We start from the raw sequence: 12,293 nt of genomic DNA on the forward strand, positions 1-12,293 counted from the left end.
GGCTAACTGCCTTTGTATTATTGCCTCACTGCCTTCTTCCTCTATCTTTGTTGTTTTGGCCTAGAGCCATTGTTTCTCCTGTTACCTGTCTGAGAGTAGTGAGGGGGTCTTTTTCTTCTTGACCAAAACTCTCTAAGCCCCTGTGCCATTGTTTGTACACTGAAGCCCAGTTCACTGAGGCAAAGACCCAGTTCAATCCAAAGATCAAGCCCAGTTCAATTCACATCAGAAACCAACTGAACCCAAGTTCAGCCCATCAAAACCACTGAAAGCCCAACTCATTCCAAGGGTATTCATAACCCATTAGCACTCAAAAGCCCATTGATTATTCATAGCCCAATAGCAATTTAGAGCCCAAAGTAGCTAAATAATCCAAACACACCCAGTCTCTGTGGATCGACCCGTACTTGCACGAGCTACAAACTGACGACCGTGAACTTGCGGTATTACTGTAGGCCCGCGTTTTTATTACGCTTAATTTTCACGCTTTCCCGGGCCCACCAAGTTTTTGGCGCCGCTGCCGGGGTTGGTGTTGTGTTTTTCTTGTAGTTTTCTGGCTATTTGCATTTCACTGCATAGCATTTGCATCTGCATCTGCTTCACTTCATTTTTGTTGGACCTGCTGTTCTGAACCAGTTTTTCCTCTGCTGGGACGCCACCAAGGAAGAACCAAAGCCCAACTGGGTTTTTGCAACAATATCAGAGCAGCTGGGCTGTGCTTAAAAGGTAACCCATTTAAGAGAACCCGAATTGTGGCTTCCAATTTTTAATTGTGGGCTTGTAATATTAAAGCCAATTTTTGGGCTTTTTATTTTCTGTTGGGTTTGTAATAATTTATTTGTGGGCTTGTTTGTTTACATTGATTATGGGCTTGTGTATTTAATTTTGTGGCTTGTTTAAATTGGACTTGTATCTTGTATTCTGGGTTTAAACCCAGCTGAGCTTGTAACCGATCACGCTAGGTTAACTCGTTAGTGGGCCGAGTACCCAAATTCTAGGCCGAGATTTTGGACTCAGTTTCACCAAACGTTTTTCAAACCAGCTGAGCCAACACAACACAAACCAACAGTGGGCGTGCTCCCATTTCAAAAAACAAATTTTATTTTCTTCTCATTTTATTGTTCTTAAAAAAAAAAAAAAAAAAAAAAAAAAATTCTTTTGCTCCCAATTTCAAAAAAAAAAAAAACCAAAATTTCTCCCATAAAAACCAAAGTTTTCCAATGTTTCCCTAAAAAAACCAAAATTTTTCTTTTTCCCGCCAAAACCAAATGTCTCCCGACAAAACCAAATTTTTTCCAAAAAGTCCAATCCCATTAAAAACCAAAATTTGCTTGTAGATAATGTGTTAGTTAAATTTCCTTTTGTATATATTTCGTGCTCATCCATTGTGACTCCGAATATGTTGGATTTTTGCCTTGGATAACGGAGTTTTAATTCTGCTTTCGCCGAAATCGGGTATTCTCTCTCCTTTTTTACTCTACTCAGCATGTCCCTTTCCATATGTTGCATTTTAATTCGTTCCATATTTTGAAACATTGAGGACAATGTTTAGTTTAGGTTTGGGGGTATAGAGTGGATACCATGATAATATGCTATAATTGAAAACGAACTCCTTCTCTTTTTGAAAAAATCGAAAAAAATTCAAAAAAATTAAAAAATGAAAAATCATAAAAAATGGAGCTCATTTACCTTGAAATGTTGACTCTTGTGCAAATATGTAATTATTAGGAGTCTTAGTCTAGATATTTAGGCACCCTGATTCTAGCACAATTCACATAGTGATAAGAAATTTGCACGCGCACGATCTACCAATACATGTATGGCCTCCATCTTCAAGGTGTTTGATAGGAAGTTACGATTGCCAATCACTTTAGAATACTGAACGAAACTTGACTAGCTTGTTCTTTGGTTGGTTGGGATAGAAGGTGGAGGTTACATTAAGAAAACAACCATCGAATTTAACTGGGTGCATCAAAAAGGGCTACCTCTTGCAAGTGTCATGTAATCTTTTGTTTCCTTTTGTATATGTATCAAAAGTGTTTCTTTATCAAAAAAAAAAAAAAAAAAAAAAAAAAAAAAAAAAAAAAAAAACGATGTATATATTCAGAAAAATACAAAAAAATCAAGTATTGTTCAATTCCATCCTCTCTTGTTCCAAAAATAAAAGAGAGTAGTCAATGTAAATAAGAGTCATGTAAAGAGTCATTTTGTTGTTTCATTGTAATAAGCAAGGAGGGTGTATGCCATTGATGTACAACGCGAGTAATTGTGAAATACCTCCAACTCATTCACAATTCTCGTAAAGTCCGGACAGCTAGCTAGATTTCGACCTCAGTTCTTAGCCTGAGAAACTATCTCTTGATGATTAGTAGTCATAACTTCAGATCTTTCTTTACACATGTGTAGATACACTTTACACTCTTATCACATGTCTTTTTTTGTTATCAGTGCTAGGATTGTGCCTTCGATAGCTAGATTGACATCTCCATTTTGCTGTGAGCTTAACTGACTTGCACATGTCACATTTGATGGAATCTGAGCTTATATTTTGACCTAGAACTTTGTAGGTACGTTCTAAGCAAACCTTCACGAGACTTCAACTCGTCCACTAGGGACACTTAGTGGTTTAAAAGGCTTAGTGCATACGCTAAATGCATTCGAGAGACCAGCGACAGTGGTATAGGTAGGATTTCCTTAGTTTTGTTTTACTTGAGGACAAGTAAAATTCAGGTTTGGGGGTATTTGATGAGTGCCAAATATTGTATATATTTAACCCTTTTTTTGGCATTTAACTCATCTTTTGTGCATTAATTCTACATTTTATCCCATATTCTGTATTTTCATTGTTTTCAAGAATAAATATTTTTCTTACTTAATTTTGCATTTTAGGTAATAAATAAAGTCGGGATGAATCATGGAGCGAAAAAGAGCTGAAGAGTGGTGAAAAGCCGGAAGAAATTACGCAAGGAAGCCGCAAAGAATGGAGCGCACGTCCAAAAAGTTAGGAATGGGCTCAAGAAGGAAGAATTGTTCTTAAAGAAGATATGGGCTTGGCATACCCAAGGCCCAAAACCCTTACCCAAACCCATTTTCTATATCCATACCCGCCTCCATTCTCAGCCGTTAGATTGGATCCATCTCATCATCCAATGGTCGCTTCTTCATCGTTCATCAAAATCTGAAGTACCTGCAAAACACCATAGTGCCTAAATTCCAAGCCTTCAGATTAGATTGTAGTTGAATCCAACGATCGCTTCTTTTCCTGCGCATCAAATCTCGATACTTCCGCTTAACACTTCAACACCTAACCCCATCTAGAGCCGTTAACTTCGTTGTATCAAGACATCCGACGGTAGCTACCAGCCTCTTCAGGAGGAGCCGTCCGATTCACCTACCAGCTTCGGTTCCAATGGCTCAGCTTCGCCAACATCTAACCTCGATGATCCCGCTACACACCATAGGTACCCAATACCTATACCCAAAAACCAAACAAACCCTAACCTATTTTCTATCGGGCTCCTTCTTCTTCCTCCCCTCTTCTTCACTGCAAACCCCATGACCACCACCTGCTCCGCCACCCACTCCATCTGCCACCACCACCAGCTCAATACGAGCTCTCAAATCACTCAACAACCCTATCCCACATCATTACTTCCCCTTTCACCAACTCTATGTCCTCCTAATCACTCAATTTCACGCCTCTCCCATGTCAGGAACCCTAGAGGTGAAATTGACAAATTAGGTGAAATAGAGTTGCAATTGGAGGCGTGGATAACATCAGGAGAACAATTAGAGGCGTGGGTCGAAGTCAGTAGCGTGTAATCACATCACTATGGGTAAGAATTACCAAACCCTAAATTTTCTGATTTGGGGGAATTTATTAAAGAACCCTAAGTTTCTGTTAGGGAGAGCATAGGGAAGCTAGAATAGGGATATGGGTATGGTTGAATTAGGTGAATTAGGTAAAACCAAACCCTAATTGTACTGTTTTCAATTTGGGGATTTTTTGGGTAGAAACCCTAATTGTATAATTTAGGGATTTGGGTATAAATAGCCTTGTGTGTATGTTGTAAAACTTATGCTGGACTAGCCAGTGTCCAGGACTGTGAAGTTCTGTTAATGTTCAATTTCAGTTTTAAATCAATTTTAGTTAATTTTCAATTTCTGTTTTATTTCATGTTTAATTCCATGTTCATTTAGTTTATGTTCTTATAATTTCTGTTTGTTTCTAATTTCAATTTAGTTTTGTGTTTAATGTTAGTTCACTGTGATGTTTAGTTTCTTCAATTTTCCTAGTGCATGTTCCTGTTGATGTTTGTGTCCATGTAATGTTAATGTACCTGTCATGTGATACATGTTTTGTGGAATGTTAGGCTAGAAGCCTTAGAGCATTGTGTTGATTGAGCATTGGGGAGAAACTAGTGCTCACTAGTGACTGTGAGCAAACTAGTTCTCTTCCCACTCTAGTTGTATGCCTAGGCTCACCTTCACCATTTCACCTTCACCATTTCACCTTCACTGTTATGTGTTTCCCATGTTATGTTATTGTGTTTAAATTCATGTTTTGTTCACTGTTAGTGGTAGAAGTTTAGCTTTGAGGCACTGTATTGATTGAGCAGTGGGGAGAAACTAGTGCTCACTAGTGACTGTGAGCAAACTAGTTCTCTTCCCACTCTAGTAGTATGCCTAGGCTCACCTTCACCATTTCACCTTCACCATCTCCCTTGCCCTTAGCTTAGGCCTTGGTTCCATTGTTCTCTGCTTGTAGTTTCATTGTACTGTCACATTTACTTCACTGTTACCTTGTGTTTATTGCTTCATTTCCATTGTCTCATTATTTCACTACTATCTTCATCATTTTCACAATCTTTTGTCACTGTTTTGATTAGTGCATTGTTGTTTAGTTCTTTGCTGTTTAGTCATTGTCTTGTTTAATTTTCTTCATTGTCTTTGCCTTAGGCTAACTGCCTTTGTATTATTGCCTCACTGCCTTCTTCCTCTATCTTTGCTGTTTTGGCCTAGAGCCATTGTTGCTCACTGTTACCTGTCTGTAGAGGTCACTTCTTTTCTTCTTGACCAAAAACTCTCTAAGCCCACTGTCCATTGTTTGTACAAACTGAAGCCCAGTTCACTGAGGCAAAGACCCAGTTCAATCCAAAGATCAAGCCCAGTTCAATTCACATCAGAAACCAACTGAACCCAAGTTCAGCCCATCAAAACCACTGAAAGCCCAACTCATTCCAAGGGTATTCATAACCCATTAGCACTCAAAAGCCCATTGATTATTCATAGCCCAATAGCAATTTAGAGCCCAAAGTAGCTAAATAATCCAAACACACCCAGTCTCTGTGGATCGACCCGTACTTGCACGAGCTACAAATGACGACCGTGAACTTGCGGTATTACTGTAGGCCCGCGTTTTTATTACGCTTAATTTTCACGCTTTCCCGGGCCCACCAAGTTTTTGGCGCCGCTGCCGAGGATTGGTGTTGTGTTTTTCTTGTAGTTTTCTTGGCTATTTTGCATTTCACTGCATAGCATTTGCATCTGCATCTGCTTCACTTCATTTGTTGTTGGACCTGCTGTTCTGAACCAGTTTTTCCTCTGCTGGGACGCCACCAAGGAAAAGAACCAAAGCCCAACTGGGTTTTTGCAACAATATCAGAGCAGCTGGGCTGTGCTTAAAAGGTAACCCATTTAAGAGAACCCGAATTGTGGGCTTCCAATTTTTAATTGTGGGCTTGTAATATTAAAGCCAATTTTTGGGCTTTTTATTTTCTGTTGGGTTTGTAATAATTTATTTGTGGCTTGTTTGTTTACATTGATTATGGGCTTGTGTATTTAATTTTGTGGGCTTGTTTAAATTGGACTTGTATCTTGTATTCTGGGTTTAAACCCAGCTGAGCTTGTAACCGATCACGCTAGGTTAACTCGTTAGTGGGCCGAGTACCCAAATTCTAGGCCGAGATTTTGGACTCAGTTTCACCAAACGTTTTCAAACCAGCTGAGCCACAGCAAACACAAAACCAACAGTGGGCGTGCTCCCATTTCAAAAAACAAATTTATTTTCTTCATTTTATTGTTCTTAAAAAAAAAAAAAAAAAAAAAAATTCTTTTGCTCCCAATTTCAAAAAAAAAAAAAAACCAAAAATTTCTCCCATAAAAACCAAAGTTTTCCAAATGTTTCCCTAAAAAACCAAAATTTTTCTTTTTCCCGCCAAAACCAAATGTCTCCCGACAAAACCAAATTTTTTTCCAAAAAGTCCAATCCCATTAAAAACCAAAATTTGCTTGTAGATAATGTGTTAATTAAATTTCCTTTTGTATATATTTCGTGCTCATCCATTGTGACTCCGAATATGTTGGATTTTTGCCTTGGATAACGGAGTTTTAATTCTGCTTTCGCCGAAATCGGGTATTCTCTCTCCTTTTACTCTACTCAGCATGTCCCTTTCCATATGTTGCATTTTAATTCGTTCCATATTTTGAAACATTGAGGACAATGTTTAGTTTAGGTTTGGGGGTATAGAGTGGATTCCATGATAATATGCTATAATTGAAAACGAACTCCTTCTTCTTTTGAAAAAATCGAAAAAATTCAAAAAAATTAAAAAATGAAAAATCATAAAAAATGGAGCTCATTTACCTTGAAATGTTGACTCTTGTGCAAATATGTAATTATTAGGAGTCTTAGTCTAGATATTTAGGCACCCTGATTCTAGCACAATTCACATAGTGATAAGAAATTTGCACGCGCACGATCTACCAATACATGTATGGCCTCCATCTTCAAGGTGTTTGATAGGAAGTTACGATTGCCAATCACTTTAGAATACTGAACGAAACTTGACTAGCTTGTTCTTTGGTTGGTTGGGATAGAAGGTGGAGGTTACATTAAGAAAGACAACCATCGAATTTAACTGGGTGCATCAAAAAGGGCTACCTCTTGCAAAGTGTCATGTAATCTTTTGTTTCCTTTTGTATATGTATCAAAAGTGTTTCTTTATCAAAAAAAAAAAAAAAAAAAAAAAAAAAAAAAAAAAAAAAAAAAAACGATGTATATATTCAGAAAAATACAAAAAAATCAAGTATTGTTCAATTCCATCCTCTCTTGTTCCAAAAATAAAAGAGAGTAGTCAATGTAAATAAGAGTCATGTAAAGAGTCATTTTGTTGTTTCATTGTAATAAGCAAGGAGGGTGTATGCCATTGATGTACAACGCGAGTAATTGTGAAATACCTCCAACTCATTCACAATTCTCGTAAAGTCCGGACAGCTAGCTAGATTTCGACCTCAGTTCTTAGCCTGAGAAACTATCTCTTGATGATTAGTAGTCATAACTTCAGATCTTTCTTTACACATGTGTAGATACACTTTACACTCTTATCACATGTCTTTTTTTGTTATCAGTGCTAGGATTGTGCCTTCGATAGCTAGATTGACATCTCCATTTTGCTGTGAGCTTAACTGACTTGCACATGTCACTTTGATGGAATCTGAGCTTATATTTGACCTAGAACTTTGTAGGTACGTTCTAAGCAAACCTTCACGAGACTTCAACTCGTCCACTAGGGACACTTAGTGGTTTAAAAGGCTTAGTGCATACGCTAAATGCATTCGAGAGACCAGCGACAGTGGTATAGGTAGGATTTCCTTAGTTTTGTTTTACTTGAGGACAAGTAAAATTCAGGTTTGGGGGTATTTGATGAGTGCCAAATATTGTATATATTTATCCCTTTTTGTTGGCATTTAACTCATCTTTTGTGCATTAATTCTACATTTTATCCCATATTCTGTATTTTCATTGTTTTCAAGAATAAATATTTTTCTTACTTAATTTTGCATTTTTAGGTAATAAATAAAGTCGGGATGAATCATGGAGCGAAAAAGAGCTGAAGAGTGGTGAAAAGCCGGAAGAAATTACGCAAGGAAGCCGCAAAGAATGGAGCGCACGTCCAAAAAGTTAGGAATGGGCTCAAGAAGGAAGAATTGTTCTTAAAGAAGATATGGGCTTGGCATACCCAAGGCCCAAAACCCTTACCCAAACCCATTTTCTATATCCATACCCGCCTCCATTCTCAGCCGTTAGATTGGATCCATCTCATCATCCAATGGTCGCTTCTTCATCGTTCATCAAAATCTGAAGTACCTGCAAAACACCATAGTGCCTAAATTCCAAGCCTTCAGATTAGGTGTTGAATCCAACGATCGCTTCTTTTCCTGCGCATCAAATCTCGATACTTCCGCGTAACACTTCAACACCTAACCCCATCTAGAGCCGTTAACTTCGTTGTATCAAGACATCCGACGGTAGCTACCAGCCTCTTCAGGAGGAGCCGTCCGATTCACCTACCAGCTTCGGTTCCAATGGCTCAGCTTCGCCAACATCTAACCTCGATGATCCCGCTACACACCATAGGTACCCAAACCTATACCCAAAAACCAAACAAACCCTAACCTATTTTCTATCGGGCTCCTTCTTCTTCCTCCCCTCTTCTTCACTGCAAACCCCATGACCACCACCTGCTCCGCCACCACTCCATGCCACCACCACCAGCTCAATACGAGCTCTCAAATCACTCAACAACCCTATCCCACATCATTTACTTCCCTTTCACCAACTCTATGTCCTCCTAATCACTCAATTTCACGCCTCTCCCATGTCAGGAACCCTAGAGGTGAAATTGACAAATTAGGTGAAATAGAGTTGCAATTGGAGGCGTGGATAACATCAGGAGAACAATTAGAGGCGTGGGTCGAAGTCAGTAGCGTGTAATCACATCACTATGGGTAAGAATTACCAAACCCTAAATTTTCTGATTTGGGGGAATTTATTAAAGAACCCTAAGTTTCTGTTAGGGAGAGCATAGGGAAGCTAGAATGGGATATGGGTATGGTTGAATTAGGTGAATTAGGTAAAACCAAACCCTAATTGTACTGTTTCAATTTGGGGATTTTTTGGGTAGAAACCCTAATTGTATAATTTAGGGATTTGGGTATAAATAGCCTTGTGTGTATGTTGTAAAACTTATGCTGGACTAGCCAGTGTCCAGGACTGTGAAGTTCTGTTAATGTTCAATTTCAGTTTTAAATCAATTTTAGTTAATTTTCAATTTCTGTTTTATTTCATGTTTAATTCCATGTTCATTTAGTTTATGTTCTTATAATTTCTGTTTGTTTCTAATTTCAATTTAGTTTTGTGTTTAATGTTAGTTCACTGTGATGTTTAGTTTCTTCAATTTTCCTAGTGCATGTTCCTGTGATGTTTGTGTTCCATGTAATGTTAATGTACCTGTCATGTGATACATGTTTTGTGGAATGTTAGGCTAGAAGCCTTAGAGCATTGTGTTGATTGAGCATTGGGGAGAAACTAGTGCTCACTAGTGACTGTGAGCAAACTAGTTCTCTTCCCACTCTAGTTGTATGCCTAGGCTCACCTTCACCATTTCACCTTCACCATTTCACCTTCACTGTTATGTGTTTCCCATGTTATGTTATTGTGTTTAAATTCATGTTTTGTTCACTGTTAGTGGTAGAAGTTTAGCTTTGAGGCACTGTATTGATTGAGCAGTGGGGAGAAACTAGTGCTCACTAGTGACTGTGAGCAAACTAGTTCTCTTCCCACTCTAGTAGTATGCCTAGGCTCACCTTCACCATTTCACCTTCACCATCTCCCCTGCCCTTGGCTTAGGCCTTGGTTCCATTGTTCTCTGCTTGTAGTTTCATTGTACTGTCACATTTACTTCACTGTTACCTTGTGTTTATTGCTTCATTTCCATTGTCTCATTATTTCACTACTATCTTCATCATTTTCACAATCTTTTGTCACTGTTTTGTTTAGTGCATTGTTGTTTAGTTCTTTGCTGTTTAGTCATTGTCTTGTTTAATTTTCTTCATTGTCTTTGCCTTAGGCTAACTGCCTTTGTATTATTGCCTCACTGCCTTCTTCCTCTATCTTTGCTGTTTTGGCCTAGAGCCATTGTTGCTCACTGTTACCTGTCTGTAGAGGTCACTTCTTTTCTTCTTGACCAAAAACTCTCTAAGCCCACTGTCCATTGTTTGTACAAACTGAAGCCCAGTTCACTGAGGCAAAGACCCAGTTCAATCCAAAGATCAAGCCCAGTTCAATTCACATCAGAAACCAACTGAACCCAAGTTCAGCCCATCAAAACCACTGAAAGCCCAACTCATTCCAAGGGTATTCATAACCCATTAGCACTCAAAAGCCCATTGATATTCATAGCCCAAATAGCAATTTAGAGCCCAAAGTAGCTAAATAATCCAAACCACACCCAGTCTCTGTGGATCGACCCGTACTTGCACGAGCTACAACTGACGACCGTGAACTTGCGGTTTATTAGGGTAGGCCCGCGTTTTTATTACGCTTAATTTTCACGCTTTCCGGGCCCACCAGCTACCAACAGACCGTCGCTCTATACTCAAAAAGCAATTAGACGAACACAAGGGGCGATGGTGTGAACAGCTACACAATGTATTATGGGCATACAGGACAACACGAAGATCTGCCACTGGGGAGTCCCCATTTCTCCTCACTTATGGAGCTGAAGCAGTCATCCCAACAGAGATCCTCATGCCAACCACAAAGACCGAAGCATGGGAGAAAAATCTCACAACAGACATGATGTTAGAGAGACTGGACGACCTGGAAGGAAGGAGGGAAGCAGCATTGCAAAGATGGAAAATTATCAACGGAGACTAGCGAGAGTACAACAAAAAGGTTAAGCTTCGAAATTTTGTAGAGGGCAGTATGTGCTAAGAACAATCCCGCAGTATCAACGAGAGAAGAAATGGGGAAAGTTAGCACCTACATGGGGAGGACCTTTTATAATACACGACATTGCGGGAAACGGTTCCTACTATCTTCGCAATCTGAAAGGCGAGGTCCTCCGGCACCCTTGGAATGCTAAATGGCTCAAACCGTACTACCCATAGGAGCAGCGCAGCTTTGCATCTGCGTGAGAATACCAGAAGAAGAAGGCACCGCTTTACATGTTTCTATCTCTGGACGAGGAGTAGCAGGCCTCAACCTATCAATCAAACAAACTTTTTGGGAAATCTTCAAGTAAACGAAATGGTCAAAAGGCCCGCTGGATGAACGCATGTACATTACATTATAAATTAACAATATTGGGGAAAGTAGTTAATCTACAATCTCTCAGGGCTCCCCTATCAGTGTCTATGAGTGTAAGACCAGGGGGAAGGCACCCAGCAGAAAGAGATACCCAACCAATTTTAAGGCGGGTCGACGGAATGGGTGCATGTAAATATTTTCAAATAAGCATTCCATATCCTAGAACGCTGCCTCGGCCCCCACCGTTTGGGAATCCTCTGGCCCAGGATTCGCCAGCGGGGTGAGGTGGTCTCAAGACGATCACGAAGGTATTTACCTTCGGTGTCGCACTCAAACACTCTCAACTTTTTACAAAACAAGTTATTTCTAGTTTAACACTTCACAATACTTTAAAATAAAAAGATGAATTGATAACGCAGGTACGCCAAAAGGATGATCCATTTCATAAAGAGTTGATTACAAGATTCAGCAAATAAGATAAAGCAGGAAACACATCAAAAAATGATCCGAAATTATATAATCAACAAGGATCAACTTTCTATGACTAATAAAAGAAATCTACTTGGACGATACAGCTCCATCAACGGGTTGTCTCTGCGAGATGAAGGTACGCTACCACCTGAAGAGGGCCCAGAAGAACCAGGCAAAGGCGCGGGAAGGGGACGCGCGGATAATTCTTGACAAGACCATGTTCGACTTTAAGCCAAGTTCAATCTTATCCAGGACTTTGTTGGTCTCTTCAGCCAACTGACATCGAGCTTATAAGTGATAACAGCGGTCCGCTGGTTGGCCTGAGACAACAATACAGATAGGCGTTCCGCCTCTTTGGAGGCAATCTCCGCTGCTTCCTCACGAGACGGCCAACCCTTTGAAATAGTTGGCTTGTCCTTCCTGCTGCACTAAGGCAGATTGAGTCTTTTTAAGCTCATCATTTGCTGCGTGAAGCTGTCCCTCGAGTGCTGAAAACAAAAAATACCAAGGGGTTAAAACGAAGAAATAACAGAATCACACTCGATAAAACGAGGTTATACCTTCGACATTAGCCGAAGCCTCTCATACTCATTGACAACTGCGTCCCGAGCCTCATCAAGAAAGTCATATTCGGTGGATAGTTTCTTATAATCCGTTTGAAGGTTCGTAAGAGCAAATTGACTCGCGTCTAAATCTACCTGCTTCATCGAATCCAAGTGACGAAGATGGT

Source organism: Papaver somniferum, unplaced genomic scaffold (genome assembly GCF_003573695.1).
Source record: "Papaver somniferum cultivar HN1 unplaced genomic scaffold, ASM357369v1 unplaced-scaffold_30, whole genome shotgun sequence".
Taxonomy (NCBI): Eukaryota; Viridiplantae; Streptophyta; class Magnoliopsida; order Ranunculales; family Papaveraceae; genus Papaver; species Papaver somniferum.